Below are 10,068 nucleotides of genomic sequence, written 5' to 3' on the forward strand. Positions count from 1 at the left end.
GTCCTGTATTCCACTACGTCCTCTAGTCAGCTAATAGGCCTTTGTCCTGTATTCCACTACTCTGCTAATAGGCCTTTGTCCTGTATTCCACTACGTCCTCTAGTCTGCTTTTCATTTAGGTAGAGCATACCTTATCTGTGTACCAAATGACTCTCTATTCCCTTTATTGTGGCAGACAGGCTCTTGATAAGAARTTACATTTTGCGTCTGTCTTTATTGATTTGTCGAAAGGCTTTTGACGCCGTAGACCATGCTGTGTTAGTGCTAAGGTTAAAATGTTGTGGAATTACTGGTCATGCTCTAACTTGGTTTATAAATTACCTATCAAATCGTACACAATGTGTAATGGCGGATGGTTGTAAATCTGAGTCCATAGAGGTGTGCTCAGGTGTTCCACAAGGTTCTATTTTGGGCCCACTGTTGTTCATATTGTATATCAACAACATTGGGGATCTTATTGAAACAGCGGATGTTCATTTTTATGCAGATGATAGTGTTCTTTATTTAAGTGGTAGTAGTTTATCTTTAGCTTTTGAAAATGCCCAAAGAGCATTTAACATCATACACAACAGAATCTGCATGATTTAAAGCTGGTTCTGAATTCGGGTAACACAAAATGCATGGTGTTTTCAAATGCCAGGCATGTTACTAATCATGTCATTGCTACATTGGCTGGACATACTATAGAGCAAGTTAAAGTGTACAAATATTTGGGTGTGTGGGTTGATGATAAGCTGAGCTTCACTGTGCATGTAGAGAACTTGATAAGGAAGCTCAAGCTGAAAATAGGATTTTATTACCGGCATATGGCTTGTTTTTCTTTTGAGGCCAGGAAGGAGCTGGTACGATGTACATTACTGGCGGGTTTTAGATTGTAGTGATGTTATATATATATGCAGGCCTCAACCACTACCCTGAGAGCACTTGATTCAGTGTATCATGCAGCCCTCAGGTTCATTAGGAATCAGAAACGTCTAACACATCATTGTGATCTCTACAGCGCTGTTGGCTGGTCATCATTGACCTTGCGTAGGCTTAAACACTGGTATACACTGATTTATAAGGCCATATTGGGTAAAATGTCATTTTATCTCTGTTCTTTTTTAGTCAGGTCAATAAATAAATATCAATTACGGTCCCATTCTGATTTGCTTCTAACAGTACCAAACATTAGAACAGGTCATGGTAGAAATAGTTTTAGTTACTCAGCTCCGTGGTCCTGGAATTCTCTCCTGAACATTTTAAAATGTGATGATCTAGTTTTGTTGGTGGAGTTAAAACACTTGATCGATGTATATATCATAGAACAGTGTAATTGTCTTTAGGACAGCTGTTTTTAGTCAAGACTTTTGTGTTTTTTAACGTAAAATGTTTTTGTTGTACTGTATGTGTGTTTAAAGTTTTGTTTAATGTTGTGTTAGTTTATGTAAGTTGTTTTGTCTGAAACGTTGTTCCCCCTGCTGCTATTGGACCAGGTCTCTCTTGGAAAAGAGATGTTAATGAGAAAAACCTGTATAAATACAATTCAAATAAGAATAAGAGATAAAAGTATTAAGTATTTAAAGAGGAGCAGTAAAAAATAACAATATATATATATATATATATATGCCGGGACAGAGTCAATGTGCGGGGGCACCGGTTAGTTGAGGTAGTATGTACATGTAGGTTGTATGTAGGTAGGTAGAGTTAATTAAAGTGACTAGGCAGAGATGACAACAGAGAGTGGCGGTGGTGTGGATAGGGGAGGGTGGGGGGCAATGTGAATAGTCTGGGGAACCATTTGACTAGATGTTCAGGAGTCTTATGGGTTGGGGTTAGAAGCTGTTTAGAAGCCTCTTGGACCTAGACTTGGCTCTCCGATACCGCTTGCCGTGTGGTAGCAGAGAGAACTAACTATGACTAGGGTGGCTGGAATTTTTAGGGCCATCCTCTGACATCGCCTGGTATAGAGGTCCTGGATGGCAGGAAGCTTGTACTGGGCCGTTCGCACTACCCTCTGTAGTGCCTTGCRGTCGGAGGTCGAGCAGTTGCCATACCAGGCAGTGATGCAACCAGTCAGGATGCTCTCGATGGTGCAGCTGTAGAACCTTTTTAGGATCTGAGGACCCATGCCAAATCTTTTCAGTCTCCTGAGGGGGAATAGGTTTTGTTGTGCCCTTTTCACGACTGTCATGGTGTGTTTGGACCATTCTAGTTTGTTGGTGATGTGGACACCAAGGAACTTGAAGCTCTCAACCTGCTCCACTGCAGCCACGTCGATGAGAATGGGTGCGTGCTCGGTCCTCTTTTTCCTGTAGTCCACGATCAACTCTTTTGTCTTGATCATGTTGAGGGAGAGGTTGTTGTCCTGGCACCATACGGCCAGGTCTCTGACCTCCTCCCTATAGGCTGTCTTGTCGTTGTCAGTGATCAGACCTACCACTGTTATGTCATCAGCAAACTTAATAACGGTGTTGGAGTCGTGCCTGGCCGTGCAGTCATGAGTAAACAGGGAGTACAGGAGGTGGGCTGAACACACACCCCTGGGGAGCTCCTGTGTTGAGGATCAGCGTGGCGGATGTGTTGTTACCTACACTTACCACCTGGGGGCGGCCCATCAGGAAGTCCAGGATCCAGTTGCAGAGGGAGGTGTTTAGTCCCAGAGTCCTTAGCTTAGTGATGAGCTTTGAGGGCACTATGGTGTTGAACGCTGAGCTGAGGTCAATGAATAGCATTCTCACATAGGTGTTACTTTTGTCCAGGTGGGAAAGGGCAGTGTGGAGTGCAACAGAGACTGCATCATCTGGGGATCTGTTGGGGCGGTATGCAAATTGGAGTGGGTCTAGGGTTTGGGATAATGGTGTTGATGTGAGCCATGACCAGCCTTTCAAAGCACTTCATGGCTACAGACGTGAGTGCTATGGGTCGGTAGTGATTTAGGCAGGTTACCTTAGTGTTCTTTGGCACAGGCACGATGGTGGTCTGCTTAAAACATGGTTGGTATTACAGACTCGGACAGGGAGAGGTTGAAAATGTTAGTGAAGACACTTGCCAGTTGGTCAGCGCATGCTCGGAGTACATGTCCTGGTAATCCGTCTTGCCCTGCGGCCTTGTGAATGTTGACCTGTCTAAAGGTCTTACTCACATCAGCTGCGGAGCGCGTGATCACACAGTCTTCCGGTACAGCTGGTGCKCTCATGCATGTGTCAGTGTTATTTTGCCTCGAAGCGAGCATAGAAGTGGTTTAGCTCATCTGGTAGCTCTAGCCTTTAGCTCAGTGCCGATGCAGCCTGTAATCCATGGTTTCTGGTTGGGGTATGTACGTACGGTCACTGTGGGGACTACGTCATCAATGCACTTATTGATGAAGCCAATGACTGATGTGGTGTACTCCTCAATGCCATCGGGGGAATCCCGGAACATATTCCAGTCTGTGCTAGCAAAACAGTCCTGTAGCTTAGCATCTGCTTCATCTGACCACTTTTTTATTGATCTTGTCACTGGTGCTTCCTGCTTTAATTTTTGCTTGTAAGCAGGGATCAGGAGGATAGAATTATGGTCAGATTTGCCAAATGGAGGGCGAGGGAGAGTTTTGTATGCATCTCTGTGTGTGGAGTATAGTGTTCCAGAGTTATTTTCCCTCTGGTTGCACATTCAACATGCTGATAGAAATGAGGTAAAACTGATTTAAGTTTCCCTGCATTAAAGTCCCCGGCTACAAGGAGCAACGCCTCTGGGTGAGCGTTTTCTTGTTTGCTTATGGCGGAATACAGCTCATTCAATGTAATCTTAGTGCCAGCCTCTGACTGTGGTGGTATGTAAACAGCTACATAGAATTTAGATGAAAACTCTCTCGGTTGGTAATGTGGTCTGCAGCTTATCATGAGAAACTCTACCTCAGGCGAGCAATAGCTCGAGACTTCCTTAGATATCGTACACCAGCTGTTGTTTACAAAAATGCATAGACCGACACCCCTTGTCTTACCAGATGCCACTGTTCTGTCCTGCTGGTACATCATTTAACCAGCCAGCTGTATGTTGATATTGTCGTCGTTCAGCCACGACTCCGTGAAGCATAAGATGTCACAGTTTTTCATGTACCGTTGGTAGTTTAATCTTCCCAATAACTCGTCCATTTTATTGTTCAAAGATTGCATGTTTGCGAGCAGAATTGAGGGGAGTGGGGGTTTATTCGATCGCCTCCTACTCCTCAGAAGGCAGCCCGCCCTCCGGCCTCTCTTTCTCTGCCTCCTCTTCACGCAGATCACTGGGGTTGGGGCCTGTTCCCGAGGGAGTCGTATATCCTCCGCCTCGGGCTCGTCAGAGTCGTGAAAGAAGAAAAAGGATTCTGCTAGTCCGTGGTGAGTAATAACAGTCCTGATGTCTAGAAGTTATATTTGGTCATAAAGATTATACCAGGTTATGTATCAATGAGATAATCATCATAACCATCATAAAGATGATATCAATGAGATCATTTAGATGAGAGGTGTGATAGTGGGGGTGATGTCAGGTTTATTAAAAGAGATCCGGCACTTAATAAGCATCATGGAAAGATTTGGGTTACAGAAATGATAGAGGTGTCTTATCTAGGGAAGAACTTATAAGCACACCTCAGGCAGGAAGAGAAATGCTAATATTTCCTATGAATATGGATGCCTCTGTTCCAAAGGGCACCCTATTCCCTATATAGTGCACTACTTTTGACCGGCAACCATTTGGGACGCAATGATGATGGGTTGTGTTTTATATTATTTTCTTCTTAGGGAGGAATTTCACTTCTTCTGAGAGCTCACTTCTTCTGAGAGCTCACTTCTTCTGAGAGCTCACTTCTTCTGAGAGCTCACTTCTTCTGAGAGCTCACGTCTTCTGAGAGCTCACTGCTTCTGAGAGCTCACTTCTTCTGAGAGCTCACTGTTTCTGAGAGCTCACTTCTTCTGAGAGCTCACTTCTTCTGAGAGCTCACTGTTTCTGAGAGCTCACTTCTTCTGAGAGCTCACTTCTTCTGAGAGCTCACTTTCTTCTGAGAGCTCACTGTTTCTGAGAGCTCACTTCTTCTGAAGAGCTCACTTCTTCTGAGAGCTCACTGTTTCTGGAGAGCTCACTGTTTCTGAGAGCTCACTGCTTCTGAGAGCTCACTTCTTCTGAGAGCTCACTGTTTCTGAGAGCTCACTTTTCTGAGAGCTCACTGTTTCTGAGAGCTCACGTCTTCTGAGAGCTCACTTCTTCTGAGAGCTCACTTCTTCTGAGAGCTCACTTCTTCTGAGAGCTCAATCTTCTTCTGAGAGCTCACTGCTTCTGAGAGCATCACTTCTTCTGAGAGCTCACTGCTTCTGAGAGCTCACTTCTGCATGAAATTGATGGGATTGGTCACATTAAGTTATGATGGAAATTACGTTTAGTTTTTGTCACTTTGGTACTATTACACACAAGTATGTGGGAAAATCTCACAACTCTTAGTTGAACATCAAAACATATTATTAAAGGGCTGTTTTAAAAAAAGAAAAATATGTAAGTACATGTTCAGTTGACTAAGTACAAACACAAATCACACAGTACTTTTTCACCTAACCTAATCATTGTTTCATCTGAGAAATACCTTTCATATTAAGTAATTGCCTTTCACAATGCAATGGTCACAATACGTTTCATATGATTCTCTTCTCATTTGTTTAAATACATTTGATCATCACTTAATCCAACTGCCCTTCAAAGAGGTGGGCACGGGCCCGTTAAACAGGTGGGCATGGGCCTTCAAAGAGGTGGCACGGCCCGTTAAACAGGTGGGCATGGCCCTTCAAAGAGGTGGGCACGGGCCCCGTTAAACAGGTGGCATGGCCCTTCAAAGAGGTGGGACGGGCCCCGTTAAACAGGTGGGCATGGGCCCTCAAAGAGCGTGGGCACGGGCCCCGTTAAACGGTGGCATGGGCCCTTCAAAGAGGTGGGCACGGGCCCCGTTAAACAGGTGGAACATGGGGCCCTTCAAAGAGGTGGCTACGGCCCGTTACACAGGTGGGCATGGCCCTTCAAAGAGGTGGGCACGGGCCCGTAAACAGGTGCATCAGAGGCAGGGAACTGTTGTGTCTAATCAAGTTCGAGCCATCATCTTTGACCAAACAAATTAGTTCACCCCAATCTGAAAAGATCAACTGTCAATTCCATCATCATTTCGCCAAGACAACTGGTAAGTCTGCAGGATATGCACTATCCTTCCCCATTACATTTAAGTAGATTACATATTCTAATGCGTGTACATTTACAAAACATGTTACAGTATTTTTACGTTATTGACAGGGCCAAAATACCAGCAACAGTGTGTGAAAACCTTGTGAAGACTTACAGAAAACGTTTGACCTCTGTCATTGCCAACAAAGGTTATATAACAAAGTATTGAGATAAAACTTTTGTTATTGACCAAATACTTTTTTCCACCATAATTTGCAAATAAAATTCATAAAAAATCCTACAATGTGATTTTCTGGATTTTTCTTCTCATTTTGTCTGTCATAGTTGAAAGTTACCTATGATGAAAATTACAGCCTCTCTCATCTTTTTTAGTGGGAGACACTTGCACAATTGGTGGCTGACTAAATACTTTTTTGCCCCACTGTATACTGTATTACTGTTACTATTAATCACATGTTTCTTCACAATATCATATTGGAACTATATGTTAAAATAACTAATCAAAATTATATTTTTAGGGCGATGTGCATGATGCTGCTGGTGAACCATCGCAAGTATATCTGTGTTGATGAAACGGGCTTGAAGCTGGTCAAAAATCGGCGTTGTGGGCAGAACCTCGTCGGCCAATGAAACGACGCGTTCAAGTTCCTGGACAACATGGGGGGAACATCTCCATGTGCGCAGTCTATGTCTGAAGAGGGTGGGTTAGGACGCAGGCCATTACTCAGCTATGTCTGAAGAGGGTGTGGTAGGACGCAGGCCATTACTCAGCCTATGTCTGAAGAGGGTGGTGGTAGGACGCAGGCCATTACTCAGCTATGTCTGAAGAGGGTGGTGGTAGGACAGCAGGCCATTACTCAGCTATGTCTGAAGAGGGTGTGGTAGGACGCAGGCCATTACTCAGCTATGTCTGAAGAGGGTGTGGTAGGACGCAGGCCATTACTTGGATCCTACAATGCTGCACCTCCTTGTGTTTCTCAATGAACAGGTCACCTATGACAATGAGTGGGACAATGTCAGGTTGTACCATAAAGAGGTGGTTCAGGTTTCGGACCAATCCCCGATTCCTGACCCTATACCTGCCTCCATACTCTCCTTTCCTCAACCCTGTTGATGCATTTTTTTCAGCGTGGAGGTGGAAGGTGTACGATAGCCATCCACATAAGGGTGCCACCCTCCTTCTGGCCATGAATGAGGCATCCGACGATATCAATACAGAACCAATGTCAAGCTTGGCTTCGCCATGCCAAAACAGTTTTCCCCGAATTGCATGAACAATGAGGATTTTCACTGTGATGTGGATGAGAATTCATGGCCAAATGCTCAAGACAGGCTTGATACAAATTAACGCTAAACGTTATGGTTTACTTTCATGAATTTAATTTGTTTCATTTAATTTCTTACATTTCATTAAACAGTTACATGTACGTTGCAATTGTGTCTGAAAAATAAAATGTTTTTTTTTGTTTGAATGATTGTGGAAGATGTCTTCATTGATCACGCCTTTGATTACACAATAGATAGATACAGTTTAATGGAGAGTATAGATTTTCTGTCAATTGTGTTGGTTAATGTAAGTACATTGCCTAATGTGAAAACCGTGTAATCTACTGTAATTTACAGTACTATAGCATACAGTGCATTCAGAATGTATGCAGGCCCCTTTTTCCACATTTTGTTACATTACAGCCTTATTCTAAAATTGATTAAATTATTTTTTCTCTCATCAATCTAAACACGATACCCCATAAAGACAAAGCAAATACAGTTTTTCAGACATTTTTGAAAATGTATTAAAATATAAAAAAACGAAATATCACATATACGTAAGTATTCAGACCCTTTACTCAGTACTTTGTTGAAGCACCTTTGGCAGTGATTACAGCCTCGAGTCTTCTTGGGTATTACGCTATGAGCTTGGCACACCTGTATTTTGTGAGTKTCTCCCATTCTTCTTGGCRGATCCTCTCAGGCTCTGACAGGTTGGATGGGGAGCGTCGCTGCAGAGCTATTTTCAGGTCTCTTCAGAAATGTTAGATTCGGTTCAAGTCYGGGCTCTGGCTGAGCCACTCAAGGACATTCAAAGACTCGTCCTGAAGTCTTGGCAGTGTGCTTAGGGTTGTTGTTCTGTTGGAAGGTGAACCTTTGCCTCAGTCTGAGGTCCGGAGCGCTCTGGAGCAGGTTTTCATCAAGGACCTCTCTGTACTTTGCTCCGATCATCTTTCCTTCGATCCTGACTACTCTCCCAGTCCCTACCGCTTAAAAACATCCCCACAGCATGATGCTGCCACCACCATGCTTCACCGTAGGGATGGTACCAGGTTTCCTGCAGACGTGACGCTTGGCATTCAAGCCAAAGTGTTCAATATTGGTTTCATCAGACCAGAGAATCTTGTTTCTCATTTCTGAGATTCCTTTTAGCAAACTCCAAGTTGGCTTTCGTGTGCCTTTTACTGAGGAGTGGCTTCCGTCTGGCCACTCTACCATAAAGGCCTGATTGGTGGAGTGCTGCAGAGATTGTTGTCCTTCTGGAAGGTTCTCCCATCTCCCAAGAGGAACTCTGGAGCTCTGTCAGAGGGACCATCTTGTTCCTGGGTGGTTAGCCTTGGAATAGGTTGGTTAGCCTTGGAATAGTGCTGAGCCAGAGTGGTTAGCCTTGGAATAATCAAATCAAATCAAATGTATTTATATAGCCCTTCTTACATCAGCTGATATCTCAAAGTGCTGTACAAAAACCCAGCCTAAAACCCCAAACATCAAGCAATGCAGGTGTAGAAGCACGGGTGGTTAGCCTTGGAATAGTGCTGAGCCAGGGTGGTTAGCCTTGGAATAGTGCTGAGCCAGGGTGGTTAGCCTTGGAATAGTGCTGAGCCAGGGTGGCTAGCCTTGGAATAGTGCTGAGCCAGGGTGCTAGCCTTGGAATAGTGCTGAGCCAGGGTGGTTAGCCTTGGAATAGTGCTGAGCCAGGGTGGCTAGCCTTGGAATAGTGCTGAGCCAGGGTGGTTAGCCTTGGAATAGTGCTGAGCCAGGGTGGTTAGCCTTGGAATAGTGCTGAGCCAGGGTGGCTAGCCTTGGAATAGTGCTGAGCCAGGGTGGTTAGCCTTGGAATAGTGCGTGAGCCAGGGTGGCTAGCCTTGGAATAGTGCTGAGCCAGGGTGGCTAGCCTTGGAATAGTGCTGAGCCAGGGTGGCTTAGCCTTGGAATAGTGCTGAGCCAGGGTGGCTAGCCTTGGAATAGTGCTGAGCCAGGGTGGCTAGCCTTGGAATAGTGCTGAGCCAGGGTGGTTAGCCTTGGAATAGTGCTGAGCCAGGGTGGTAGCCTTGGAATAGTGCTGAGCCAGGGTGGCTAGCCTTGGAATAGTGCTGAGCCAGGGTGGTTAGCCTTGGAATAGTGCTGAGCCAGGGTGGTTAGCCTTGGAATAGTGCTGAGCCAGGGTGGCTAGCCTTGGAATAGTGCTGAGCCAGGGTGGTTAGCCTTGGAATAGTGCTGAGCCAGGGTGGTTAGCCTTGGAATAGTGCTGAGCCAGGGTGGCTAGCCTTGGAATAGTGCTGAGCCAGGGTGGTTAGCTTGGAATAGTGCTGAGCCAGGGTGGCTAGCCTTGGAAAGTGCTGAGCCAGGGTGGCTAGCCTTGGAATAGTGCTGAGCCAGGGTGGCTAGCCTTGGAATAGTGCTGAGCCAGGGTGGCTAGCCTTGGAATAGTGCTGAGCCAGGGTGGCTAGCCTTGGAATAGTGCTGAGCCAGGGTGGCTAGCCTTGGAATAGTGCTGAGCCAGGGTGGCTAGCCTTGGAATAGTGCTGAGCCAGGGTGGCTAGCCTTGGAATAGTGCTGAGCCAGGGTGGTTAGCCTGGAATAGTGCTGAGCCAGGGTGGTTAGCCTTGGATGGCACAACACTGTGTTTGTATC

This window comes from Salvelinus sp. IW2-2015, unplaced genomic scaffold (genome assembly GCF_002910315.2).
Source record: "Salvelinus sp. IW2-2015 unplaced genomic scaffold, ASM291031v2 Un_scaffold3926, whole genome shotgun sequence".
In the NCBI taxonomy this organism is placed as follows: domain Eukaryota; kingdom Metazoa; phylum Chordata; class Actinopteri; order Salmoniformes; family Salmonidae; genus Salvelinus; species Salvelinus sp. IW2-2015.